This window comes from Triticum aestivum, chromosome 2D (genome assembly GCF_018294505.1).
Source record: "Triticum aestivum cultivar Chinese Spring chromosome 2D, IWGSC CS RefSeq v2.1, whole genome shotgun sequence".
Lineage (NCBI taxonomy): Eukaryota > Viridiplantae > Streptophyta > Magnoliopsida > Poales > Poaceae > Triticum > Triticum aestivum.
The window spans coordinates 649,675,000-649,689,718 of NC_057799.1; positions in this window are offsets into that span (position 1 = coordinate 649,675,000).

Consider the following 14,719-nt stretch of genomic DNA (forward strand, 5'->3'; position numbering starts at 1 on the left):
TGGATTGTGAGTTAGCGGGACGTCACTGAGCTGAACGTGTGTGAACACGGAGGTGCCGTACGTTCGGTACTGAGGATCGGTCGATCGTGAAGACATACGACTACATCAACCGCGTTGTCGTAACGCTTCCGCTTATGGTCTACGAGGGTACGTGGACGACACTCTCCCCTCTCGTTGCTATGCATCACCATGATCTTGTGTGTGCGTAGGAAAATTTTGAAATTACTACGTTCTCCAACATGTCCATCATAAGGTGTCACTCAAACTACAACTGTACAAATTGGTGTATGAAGATAAAACTCAGCTCTTGCAAAAGTCCATTTCTCTATCCTGAACTCTAAAAACCATTTGAATTACTACCCTGAAATATGAAATTAATTTACTTCATACCCCTCGGTTGACTATGCAGATTATTTTGGCTGCCATGTGGCACATGGAGAATTTAGAAAACAGTGGAAAAACCAGGGAATTGCTTAATTTCTTTATGGATTAGCTGAATTTCATAATTAACATATAATCATAGAAATTTATAGTTTTAAACACACGTGCGTTTAAATTCTGAACCTGATGTAGTATCCAAAGCCATGTCCGGACCAACGTCAGGGCTTGATGCCGAGACGAGGTCGCCCGAGGCGGGGGTGATTGATACCTCCGCACGGTCTTGTGGGGCCAAGGGGCCTGGTCCGACGTCCTTGCTACTTCTTGAGCTTGCGTTGATTTTTCTCTTGAAGAGGAAATGGTGATGCAGCAAAGTAGAGATAAGTATTTCCCTCAGTTTGAGAACCAAGGTATCAATCTAGTAGAAGACAAACGCACAAATCACCTAATACCTACACAAACAATCAAACAACTTGCACCCAACGCAATAAAGGGGTTGTCAATCCCTTCACGGTTACTTGCAAAAATGAGATCTGATAGATATAGATAAACGATAAAGTAATATTTTTGGTATTTTTGGTTTATAAATCGAAAAGTAAAAGATTACAAAATAGTAGATAAGAAACTTATATGATGGAAAATAGACCCGGGGGGGCATAGGTTTCACTAGAGGCTTCTCTCAAGATAGCAAATAATATGATGGGTGAATAAATTACTGCCGAGCAATTGATAGAAAAACGCAAAGTTATGACGAAATCTAAGGCAATGATCATGAATATAGGCATCACGTCCGTGTCAAGTAGACCGAAACGATTCTGCATCAACTACTATTACTCCACACATCGACCGACTCCTGCCTGCATCTAGAGTATTACGTTCGTGAAGAACAGAGTAGCACATTAAGTAAGATGACATGATGTAGTGGAATTACCTCAAGCAATATGATGAAAACCCCATATTTTTATCCTCGATGGCAACAATACAATATGTGCCTTGTGATACGTCTCCAACGTATCTGTAATTTTTGATTGTACCATGCTGTTATATTATCATTCTTGGATGTTTTATAATCATTTTATAGTCATTTTATATCATTTTTTGGTACTAACCTATTGACATAGTGCCAAATGCCAGTTGCTATTTTTTGCATGTTTTTTACATCGCAGGAAATCAATACCAAACGGAGTACAAACGCAACGGAACTTTTGTGGATTTTTTTGGACCAGGAGACATTTAGTGGGCCGGAGAAGCGCCTTGGGGGTGCTCCGAGGGGAGCACAACCCATCAGGGCGTGCCAGGAGGCCCAGGTGCGCCCTGGTGGGTTGTTCCCACCTCGGGTGCCCCCTGAAGCGCCACTTTACTCTAAAAATACCCCAATATTCCAGAAACCCTAGGGGAGTCGACGAAAATCAATTTCAGCCGCCCAGAGTCCAGAACCACCAGATCTAATGTAGACACCATCACGGAGGGGTTCACCACTTCCAATGGTGCCTCTCCGATGATGCGTGAGTAGTTCTTTGTAGACCTTCGGGTCCGTAGTTAGTAGCTAGATGGCTTCCTCTCTCTTGTTTGATTCTCAATACAATGGTCTCTTGGAGATCCATATGATGTAACTCTTTTTGCGGTGTGTTTGTTGGGATCGGATGAACTTTGAGTTTATGATTAGATCTATCTTTTTATCCATGAAAGTTATTTGAGTTTTTTTATCTCTTATATGCATGATTTCTTATAGCCTCGTATTTCTTCTCTGATATTTGGGTTTTGTTTGGCCAACTTGATCTATTTATCTTGCAATGGGAAGAGGTGCTTTGTAGTGGGTTCGATCTTACGGTGCTTGATCCCAGTGACAGAAGGGGAACCGACACGTATGTATCGTTGCTACTAAGGATAAAACGATGGGGTATATTTCTACATAAATAGATCTTGTCTACATCATGTCATCGTTCTTATTGCATTACTCCATTTTTTCATGAACTTAATACACTAGATGCATGCTGGATAGCGGTGGATGTGTGGAGTAATAGTAGTAGATGCAGGCAGGAGTCGGTCTACTAATCTTGGACGTGATGCCTATATAATGATCATTGCCTGGATATCGTCATGATTATTTGAAGTTCTATCAATTGCCCAACAGTAATTTGTTCACCCACCGTTTGTTATTTTTCTCGAGAGAAGCCACTAGTGAAACCTACGGGCCCTAGGTCTCTTCTTCATATATTTTCCTTTGCGAAATATTTTTCCTTTGCTTTTATTTTTAGATCTATTAAACCAAAAATACAAAAATGCCTTGCTGCAATTTATTCTCATTTATTTCTCGCGTTCCCGCGATCTAATCTAGCATATTTTTATCACGTCCGTTTGCCAATTTTCGGCACCACTACCCGAAAGTGATTGTCAACCCCTTTTACATGTCGGGTTACGAGTATTTGTTATTTGTATGCAGGTGTGGTTTACGTAGTGTTTCTTGGTTCTCCTACTGGTTCGATAACCTTGGTTTCATCACTGAGGGAAATACCTACCGTCGCTGTGCTGCATCATCCCTTCCTCTTTGGGGAAATATCGACGTAGCTTCAAGCCGCATCAAAAGGAATTTCTGGCGCCGTTGCCGGGGAGGACCTTCAACATCTACCACGTTCCTAATCACAAATCTCATCTCCTCGCAATTTACATTATTTGCCATTTGCCTCTCGTTTTCCTCTCCCCCACTTCACAAAAAATTGCCGTTTTATTCGCCCTCTTTTTCGTTCATCATTTTCTTGCCGGATCTGTTTTTGTGTGCAATCTTGTTTGCCGTTATTTCTTCATGGATAGTTCTTCCTCTATTGCGTGCATTCCCGAGAACGAGGTTCTCAACTTTAAGCAAAGGGGAGGAGAAAATTTAAAAGATGCTTGTTATAGGATTTGCAATGCTCATAATAGATCTATCCGTAATCAATCTACCGTTTTTCTTCTTCATTGTTTTTATGTGGGTATCACCACTTGGTATAGATTTGTCCTTGATACGATTACCGGTGGAAATTTCTTGATGTGTCCCTCTCTTGATGCTTTTAATGCTATGGGAAATTTGGTAGGCTCACCACCTCTTATGATTAATGAAACAACTTTGACTCTTGAGCATGTCATGGAAAGATTAGATGCTATTGAAAAGAAAATGCTTACTGAAGAGCATATTGAAAACTTGGATAAAAATATGCATAACTTTGCTACTAAAATTGGGTCAAAAGCGGGAGAAGTTTTTAAGTTGTTAAAAGAAAAGGGAACCGTAATTCACGAAAGAATTGAAGAAAGTTCGTCTCGGATTGATAAACTAGAAGAAATCTTTAGTAATTTGAGCACGACCTTTGCTTCCGCTAAAACTATTGAAAAAACTCCCGTAAAGATTGGCAAGACTACTCATGTTACTAAGAGAAAAGGTGCAACTTCTAGTAATAATAGTAAAGAGGAACTTAAGATGATTAGTATTCAACCGGATTTTGTTGAAGTTATAAGAGAGCCCTTTGACAAGAATGAATTCTTTGAATTTGTTCCTAGGAGTATTGTCATTGAAAATATTTATGCTAAATCTTTGAAGAATTCTAAGTGTTTGATTGAAGAGTTGGACAAAGATGACAAAACTTAGATCCTTGCTTTATGCTTAGCTAAGGGCGTAAAACGATAGTGCTTGTTGGGAGGCAACCAAATGAATAAAATTTATTTTTGCTTTGTGCTTTCTGTTCTTGAGTGTTAGCACAATTATCCTACTGTTATGATTGTGTTTTTTGTGTTTTAATTAGTGTTTGTGCCAACTAAAGCCTTTAGGATCTTTTTGGGTGATAGTTGTTTGATCTTGGTGAAAAACAGAAACTTTTGCGCTCACGAAAACAATTCTCATTTTTAACCAGAGCGTGATAAAATACTTGCAGAAGATTAATATACAAATTGCTCAGGTTTTCCTAATTTCTCAAGATTTTTGGAGTTCCATAAGTATTCGAAATATCCAGATTGCTACAGACTGTTTTGTTTTTGACAGATTCTGTTTTCTTTGCGTTGTGTGCTTGTTTTGATGATCCTATAGTCTTCTTTGATGAGTTTTTGCCATAGAAAAGTTGAAATACAGTAGATATAATGCAAGAATTAAATATGAATTGGTTTGCTACAATACTTGTAGTAGTTATTTGCTTTCTTATACTAACGGATCTCACGAAGGTTTTGTTGAGTTTTGTGTGATTGAAGTTTTCATGTTTTGGGTTATCTTACGATGGATGAAGGAAAAAGGAGTAAGAAGAGCCTAATCTTGGGGATGCCCTGGCATCCCAAGCTATTATCCAAAGAGAAGCAAGCAACTAAGCTTGGGGATGCCCCGAGTGGCATCCCCTCTTTCTTCTAATGACCATCGGTATTTTACTCGAAGCTATATTTTTATTCATCACATACTATGTGTTTTGCTTGGAGCGTCTTGTATGATATGAGTCTTTGCTTGTTTTGTTTTGTGTTTTAAGTCTTGATTCCTTGCTGGACACATCTATTTGAGAGAGCCAAAATTATGCCATTACTTGCTAGAATTGCTCTCTATGCTTCACTTAAATTTTTATGAGCTATGGACTTGCTCTAGTGCTTCACTTATATCTTTTTTAGCACGGTGTGCTTTAGTATTTTTGAAGAAATGCTCTCTTGCTTCACTTAGATTTATTTGAGAGTTGGTAAAATTTTCAAGAAATTCTCTCTTGCTTCACTTAAATTAATTTGAGAGAAAGAAATATTGTGCTCATGATCTTCACTTATATTTGTTTGAGCTTATCAAAAGCAACACATGAAAATTAGTTCCAAAGTGATAGATGTCCAAGAAGTATATAATAAAAACTTTCATGAAGATCATTGGACAAAATAAACTTGATTCTTTGTAATAGTTTTGAGATATGATGATGTGATATGTGAGTCATGTTCATGAGTAATTATGCTTTAGTAAGAATATTGGTGTTAAGGTTTGTGATTCCCTATGCAAGCACGAAAGTCAATAGTTATGCAATGAAATTATATCCTACTTGTGGTGCATTATTCGGTGTTAATTATGCTTAATGCTCGCTTATGAGATTATTCGTTTCTTGGTTGGTCGCTTCCCAATATTTTGCTAGCCTTCATTTCGCACTAAGTATGATCAATACTTGTGCATCCAAAATCCTTTAAACCAGTTTTGCCACATGATTCCACTATGCCTACCTATATGCGGTATTCTTTTGCCGTCCAAAGCAAATTTGTATGTGGCATCTCTAATATTCAAAATAAATTTCTCTTTTGTGTGCCCGTACCGCTCGCGAGACGGTGAGGGGTGGCTAATATTTTCCATGCTAGATGTGTTATTCTCACGATGAGTGTTTATTCACTTGTCATTGCACGAGAGTAAGGCAAAGGTATCAGGGATGCCCAGTCCCGAGATGAAAAATGAATTACTTTATGTTGTCAAATAATAAATTCCTTGGAAAGTGTTGGTATGGAAGGCACCCGTGGATACGGTTAGCCATGGAAAGTGAAAGTATGGTGGAAAAAGGAATAAACTTTAATTTCTGTTTGGGAACCACCTATGATATATCTAGCATGGAAAGTGTTGGGAACTCTAAGTCATTTTCGTTGGTGGGAAAAGTATGCCTCTCAAAATGTTTTTATCTCTCAATTTTTGCTTTGAGCTATGGCACCTCTAGAAATCCCTACTCCCTCTGCGAAGGGCCTTTCTTTTACTTTATGCAATTTTTATTTTTAATTTGAGTCTCCATCTTCTCTTATAAAGCACCAACTAGGGGGCACTACGATCGTACTTGAGCATTGGGTGTAATTAATATGCGATTGTGTTTCATGAATGGATCAATGATTGAGCATGATGGGCTAGGGATAACTTATTTTAGCGTTGATATTTTGAAAGACTTGGTTGCTTGTTGGTATGCTTGAGTATTTAAGTTATCATGTCAAAACTAGACTATTGCTTTGAACAATATAAAAGTCCAAATGTCCATGCTATAAAGAAAAGAATATGAGATGACATGTTAGGCAACATTCCACATCAAAAATTCTGTTTTTATCATTTACCTACTCGAGGACGAGCAGGAATTATGCTTGGGGATGCAAATACGTCTCCAACGTATCTATAATTTTTTTATTGTTCCATGCTGTTATATTATCATTCTTGGATGATTTATAATCATTTTATAGTTATTTTATATCATTTTTTGTACTAACCTATTGACATAGTGCCAAGTGCCAGTTGATGTTTTCTGCATGTTTTTTACATCGCAGGAAATCAATACCAAACGGAGTCCAAACGCAGCAAAACTTTTTGTGGATTTTTTGGGACCAGAAGATATCCAGTGGGCCGAAGAAGTGCCTGGGGGTGCTCCGAGGGAAGCACAACCCACCAGGGCACGCCAGGAGGCCCAGGCGCGCCCTGGTGGGTTGTGCCCACCTCGGGTGCCCCCTGAACCGCCTCTTTGCTCTATAAATACCCCAATATTCCAGAAATCCTAGGGGACTCGACGAAAATCAATTCCAGCCACCGCAGAGTCCAGAACCACCAGATCCAATCTAGACACCATCACGGAGGCGTTCACCACTTCCATTGGTGCCTCTCCGATGATGCGTGAGTAGTTCTTTGTAGACCTTCGGGTCCGTAGTTAGTAGCTAGATGGCTTCCTCTCTCTCGTTTTATTCTCAATACAATGGTCTCCTGGAGATCCATATGATGTAACTCTTTTTGCGGTGTGTTTGTTGGGATCGAATGAACTTTGAGTTTATGATCAGATCTATCTTTTTATCCATAAAAGTTATTTGAGTTTCTTTGATCTCTTATATGCATGATTGGTTATAGCCTCGTATTTATTCTCCATTATTTGGGTTTTGTTTGGCCAACTTGATCTATTTATCTTGCAATGGGAAGAGGTGCTTTGTAGTGGGTTCAATCTTATGGTGTTTGATCCCAGTGACAGAAGGGGAACCGACACGTATGTATCGTTGCTACTAAGGATAAAACGATGGGGTATATTTCTACAAAAATAGATCTTGTCTACATCATGTCATCGTTCTTATTGCATTACTCCGTTTTTCCATGAACTTAATACACTAGATGCATGTTGGATAGCGGCCGGTGTGTGGAGTAATAGTAGTAGATGCAGGCAGGAGTCGGTCTACTAATCTTTGACGTGATGCCTATATAATGATCATTGCCTGGATATCGTCATGATTATTTGAAGTTCTATCAATTTCCCAACAGTAATTTGTTTACCCAATGATACGTCTCCAACGTATCTATAATTTTTGATTGTTCCATGCTATTATATTATCTACTTTGGATGTTGAATGGGCTTTAATATGCTCTTTCATATTATTTTTGGGACAAACCAATTAACCGAAGGCCCAGTGCTAGTTTCTGTTGAAGTCTGGGACACCGCGAGGCGGTCACGAGGCAGGAGGGCGCGCCCAGGAGGGTAGGCGCCCCCCCACCCTCATGGGCCCCATGGAGCTCCACCGACCTATTTGTTCCGCCTATATATACTTTTATACCCTAAAAACATCAGGGGGAGCCACGAAACCAGTTTTCCACCGCCGCAACCTTCTGTACCCGTGAGATCCCATCTTGGGGCCTTTTCCGGCGCTCCGACGGAGGGGGAATCGATCACGAAGGGCTTGTACATCAACACCATAGCCTCTCCGATGATGTGTGAGTAGTTTACCACAGACCTTCGGGTCCATAGTTATTAGCTAGATGGCTTTTTCTCACTCTTTGATTCTCAATACAAACTTCTCCTCGATGTTCTTGGAGTCTTTTCCATGTAATACTTTTTGCGGTGTGTTTGCGGAGACCCGATGAATTGTGGATTTATGATCAAGTTTATCTATGAATAATATTTGGTTCTTCTCTGAATTCTTATATGCATGATTTGATATCTTTGCAAGTCTCTTCGAATTATCGATTTAGTTTGGCCTACTAGATTGATCTTTCTTGCAATGGGAGAAGTGCTTAGCTTTGGGTTCAATCTTGCGGTGTCCTTTCCCAGTGACAGCAGGGGCAGCAAGGCACGTATTGTATTGTTGCCATCGAGGATAAAAAGATGGGGTTTATATCATATTGCTTGAGTTTATCCCTCTACATCATGTCATCTTGCTTAATGCGTTACTCTGTTCTTATGAACTTAATACTCTAGATGCATGCTGGATAGCGGTCGACGTGTGTAGTAATAGTAGTAGATGCAGAATCGTTTTGGTCTACTTGACACGGACGTGATGCCTATGTTCATGATCATTGCCTAGATATTCTCATAACTATGTGCTTTTCTATCAATTGCTCGGTAGTAATTTGTTCACCCACCGTAATACATGCTATTTGAGAGAAGCCACTAGTGAAACCTATGGCCCCGGGTCTCTTTCTTATTATATTACATCTCTTTTATTTACATCGCATCTCGTTTACTATTTTGCAATCTTTACTTCCAATCTATACAACAAAAATACCAAAAATATTGATCTTATTATCTTTATCAGATCTCACTTTTGCGAGTGACCGTGAAGGGATTGACAACCCCTTTATCGCGTTGGTTGCAAGGTTCTTGATTGTTTGTGCAGGTACTAGGTGACTTGCGTGTTGTCTCCTACTGGATTGATACCTTGGTTCTCAAAAACTAAGGGAAATACTTACGCTACTTTGCTGCATCACCCTTTCCTCTTCAAGGGAAAACCAACGCATGCTCACGAGGTAGCAAGAAGGATTTCTGGCGCCGTTGTCTGGGAGATCTATGCTCAAGTCAAGAAATAAAAAAGTACCCATCACAAACTCTTCTCCCTCGCATTACATTATTTTCCATTCGCCTCTCGTTTTCCTCTCCCCCACTTATAAAACGATTTTTGAAAACCTTTGCCTTTGCCTTTTCTTCGCCTCTTTCCCGTTCGTCTCTTTTCCCTTGCTTCTTGTGCTTTTAGGCGTTAGTGTGCCTGTTGGCTTTGATGGCTTTGCCAAAAAGCGTTGATCCTCACCTTATAAGGTTGGAAGAAATTGAAAACAACATTAGAAGCTTTATGTCTCTGCAATTTGAGCATAATAATTTCTTCAGAGACGAGTTTAAAGAACAAAAAAGTTTTATGGAGTACATGAATAAAGATCTTGATGATATGTCTAAGGAATTTTATGGTTTGAAATCTCAGTTTGCTCATCTTGAAAATTTAATAGGCCAAATTTCGGATAAGCAAGCCACCTTAGTTAATAAGATGGCCGCTAAACCAGAAGATCTAGATGATAATAAAGATGAAGATCTAAAAGTGATTGATGTGACTCCTATTAAATCTTTGTTTTCCAATATGAATCTTGATAAAGATGGGACTGGAGATGAGTCAACTTTAGTTAAAAGGTATCCCAATTATTCGGAGTTTTTAGATCTTGATGCTAAAATTAATAAAAGTGGTATTGAAGAGGTCAAAACTTTACATAGCAATGAACCCACTATTTTGGATTTCAAGGAATTTAATTATGATAATTACTCTTTGATAGATTGTATTTCCTTGTTGCAAACCGTGTTAAATTCTCCTCATGCTTATAGTCAAAATAAAGCTTTCACTAAACATATCATTGATGCCTTAATGCAATCTTATGAAGAAAAGCTTGAACTAGAAGTTTCTATTCCTAGAAAAATTTATGATGAGTGGGAACCTACTATTATGAATGCTATGCTTTGTGTGATTTGGGTGCTAGTGTTTCCACAATTCCAAAAACTTTGTGTGATGTGTTAGGTTTAAGTGAATTTGATGATTGTTCTTTAAATTTGCACCTTGCTGATTCCACCACTAAGAAACCTATGGGAAGGATTAATGATGTTCTTATTGTTGCAAATAGGAATTATGTGCCCGTAGATTTCATCGTTCTTGATATAGATTGCAATACTACATGTCCTATTATTCTTGGTAGACCTTTCCTTAGAACGATTGGTGCAATTATTGACATGAAAGAAGGAAATATTAGATTCCAATTTCCGTTAAGGAAAGGCATGGAACACTTTCCTAGAAAGAAAATCAAATTACCTTATGAATCTATTATGAGAGCTACTTATGGATTGCATGCCAAAGATGACAATACCTAGATCTATTCTTGTTTTTATGCCTTGCTAGGGGCGTTAAACGATAGCGCTTGTTGGGAGGCAACCCAATTTTATTTTTGCTCTTTGCTTTTTGTTCCTGTTTAGTAATAAATAATTCATTTAGCCTCTGGTTAGATGTGGTTTTGTGTTTTAATTAGTGTTTGTGCCAAGTAGAACCTTTAGGATAACCTACGGTGATAGTTAATTTGATCTTGGTGAAAACAGAATCTTTTGCACGCACGAGAATAGTTTTCATAAATAACTGGAACGTGCTTTTCAGTTGATTCTTTTTGCAGAAGATTAATAAACAAATTTATTAGGACTTCCTAATTTCTCAGAATTTTTGGAGTTACAGATGTATGCATATGAATCAGATTGCTACAGACTGTTCTGTTTTGATAGATTCTGTTTTTTGTGTGTTGTTTGCTTATTTTAATGAATCTATGGGTAGTATCGGGGGGTATGAACCATAGAGAAGTTGGAATACAGTAAGTTTAACACCAATACAAATAAAGAATGGGTTCATTACAGTACCTTAAAGTGGTGGTTTCTTTTCTTATACTAACGGAGCTCACGAGAATTTTCTGTTAAGTTTTGTGTTGTGAAGTTTTCAAGTTTTTGGGTAAAGATTTGATGGATTTTGGAATAAGGAGTGGCAAGAGCCTAAGCTTGGGGATGCCCAAGGCACCCCAAGTTAAAATTCAAGGACAACCAAAAGCCTAAGCGTGGGGATGCCCCAGAAGGCATCCCCTCTTTCGTCTTCGTCTATCGGTAACTTTACTTGAGGCTATATTTTTATTCACCACATGATATGTGTTTTGCTTGGAGCGTCTTGTATGATTTGAGTCTTTGCTTTTTAGTTTGCCACAATCATCCTTGTTGTACACACCTTTTGGGAGAGACACACATGAATCGGAATTTATTAGAATACTCTATGTGCTTCACTTATATCCTTTGAGCCAGATAATTTTGCTCTAGTGCTTCACTTATATCTTTTTAGAGCACGGTGGTGGTTTTATTTTATAGAAATTATTGATCTCTCATGCTTCACTTATATTATTTTGAGAGTCTTTTAGAACAGCATGGTAATTTGCTTTGGTTATAAAACTAGTCCTAATATGATGGTCATCCAAGATGGGTATAATAAAAACTTTCATATAGAGTGCATTGAATATTTGATGATTGTTTTGAGATATGAAGATGGTGATATTAGATTCGTGCTAGTTGAGTAATTGTGAAATTGAGAAATACTTGTGTTGAGGTTTGCAAGTCCCTAGCATGCACATATGGTAAACGTTGTGTGACAAAATTGAAGCACGAGGTGTTTCATTGATTGCCTTCCTTATGTGTGGAGGTCAGGATCGCGCGATGGTTAACTCCTACCAACCCTTCCCTTAGGAGCATGCGCGTAGTGCTTGGTTTTGATGACTTGTAGATTTTTGCAATAAGTATGTGAGTTCTTTATGACTAATGTTGAGTCCATGGATTATACGCACTCTCACCCTTCCACCATTGTTAGCCTCTCTTGTGCGGCGCAACTTTCGCCGGTACCATAAACCCATCATTTGTTGGGGATCGTAGCAGAATTTTAAAATTTTCTACGCATCACCAAGATCCATCTATGGAGTTTACTAGCAACGAGAGGGAAGGAGTGCATCTACATACCCTTGTAGATCGCGAGCGGAAGCGTTCAAGTGAACGGGGTTGATGGAGTCGTACTCGTCGTGATCCAAATCACCGATGACCGAGCGCCGAACGGACGGCACCTCCGCGTTCAATACACGTACGGTTGGGGAAGACGTCTCCTCCTTCTTGATCCAGCAAGGGGGAAGGAGAGGTTGATGGAGATCCAGCAGCACGACGGCGTGGTGGTGGAAGTAGCGGGATCTCGGCAGGGCTTCGCCAAGCTCAGCGAGAGGGAGAGGTATCACGGGAGGGAGAGGGAGGCGCAAGGGGCTGTGGTGTGGCTGCCCTCCCTCCCCTCCACTATATATAGGGGCCCTGGGGGGCGCCGGCCCCTGGGAGATCCAATCTCCAAGGGGGGCGGTGGCCCCTGGGAGATCCAATCTCCAAGGGGGGCGGTGGCCAAGGGGGTGGCTTCCCCCCCAAGCCAAGTGGGGGCGCCCCCACCCCTAGGGTTTCCAACCCTAGGCGCAGGGGAGGCCCAAGGGGGGGGGCGCACCAGCCCACCAGGGGCTGGTTCCCCTCCCACTTCAGCCCATGGGGCCCTCCGGGATAGGTGGCCCCACCCAGTGGACCCCCGGGACCCTTCCGGTGGTCTCGGTACAATACCGGTGACCCCCGAAACTTTCCCGGTGGCCGAAACTGGACTTCCTATATATAATTCTTCACCTCCGGACCATTCAGGAACTCCTCGTGACGTCCGGGATCTCATCCGGGACTCCGAACAACTTTCGGGTTTCCGCATACTAATATCTCTACAACCCTAGAGTCACCGAACCTTAAGTGTGTAGACCCTACGGGTTCGGGAGACATGCAGACATGACCGAGACGACTCTCCGGTCAATAACCAACAGCGGGATCTGGATACCCATGTTGGCTCCCACATGTTCCACGATGATCTCATCGGACGAACCACGATGTCGAGGATTCAATCAATCCCGTATACAATTCCCTTTGTCAATCGGTACGTTACTTGCCCGAGATTCGATCGTCGGTATCCCAATACCTCGTTCAATCTCGTTACCGGCAAGTCACTTTACTCGTATCGTAATGCATGATCCCGTGACCAACCAGTTGGTCACTTTGAGCTCATTATGATGATGCATTACCGAGTGGGCCCAGAGATACCTCTCCGTCATACGGAGTGACAAATCCCAGTCTCGATCCGTGTCAACCCAACAGACACTTTCAGAGATACCTGTAGTGTACCTTTATAGTCACCCAGTTACGTTGTGACGTTTGGTACACCCAAAGCACTCCTACGGCATCCGGGAGTTACACGACCTCATGGTCTAAGGAAATGATACTTGACATTGGAAAAGCTCTAGCAAACGAACTACACGATCTTTGTGCTATGCTTAGGATTGGGTCTTGTCCATCACATCATTCTCCTAATGATGTGATCCCGTTATCAATGACATCCAATGTCCATAGTCAGGAAACCATGACTATCTGTTGATCAACGAGCTAGTCAACTAGATGCTCACTAGGGACATGTTGTGGTCTATGTATTCACACATGTATTACGATTTCCGGATAACACAATTATAGCATGAACAATAGACAATTATCATGAACAAGGAAATATAATAATAACCATTTTATTATTGCCTCTAGGGCATATTTCCAACAGTCTCCCACTTGCACTAGAGTCAATAATCTAGTTACATTGTGATGAATCGAACACCCATAGAGTTTTGGTGTTGATCAGGTTTTGCTCTAGGGAGAGGTTTAGTCAACGGATCTGCTACATTCAGGTCTGTATGTACTTTACAAATATCTATGTCTCCATTTTGAACACTTTCACGAATGGAGTTGAAGCGACGCTTGATATGCCTGGTCTTCCTGTGAAACCTGGGCTCCTTAGCAAGGGCAATAGCTCCAGTGTTGTCACAGAAGAGAGTCATCGGGCCCGACGCATTGGGAATCACCCCTAGGTCGGTAATGAACTCCTTTATCCAGATTGCTTCTTGTGCTGCCTCTGAGGCTCCCATGTACTCCGCTTCACATGTAGATCCCGCCACGACGCTTTGCTTGCAACTGCACCAGCTTACTGCCCCACCATTCTAAATATACACGTATCCGGTTTGTGACTTAGAGTCATCCAGATCTGTGTCGAAGCTCGCGTCGACGTAACCCTTTACGACGAGCTCTTCGTCACCTCCATAAACGAGAAACATATCCTTAGTCCTTTTCAGGTACTTCAGGATATTCTTGACCGCTGTCCAGTGTTCCATGCTGGGATTACTTTGGTACCTTCCTACCAAACTTACGGCAAGGTTTACATCAGGTCTGGTACACAGCATGGCATACATAATAGACCCTATGGCCGAGGCATAGGGGACGACACTCATCTTTTCTCTATCTTCTGCCGTGGTCGGGCATTGAGCCGTGCTCAATTTCACACCTTGCAATACAGGCAAGAACCCCTTCTTGGACTGATCCATATTGAACTTCTTCAATATCTTGTCAAGGTACGTACTCTGTGAAAGACCAATAAGGCGTCTCGATCTATCTCTATAGATCTTGATGCCTAATATATAAGCAGCTTCTCCAAGGTCCTTCATTGAAAA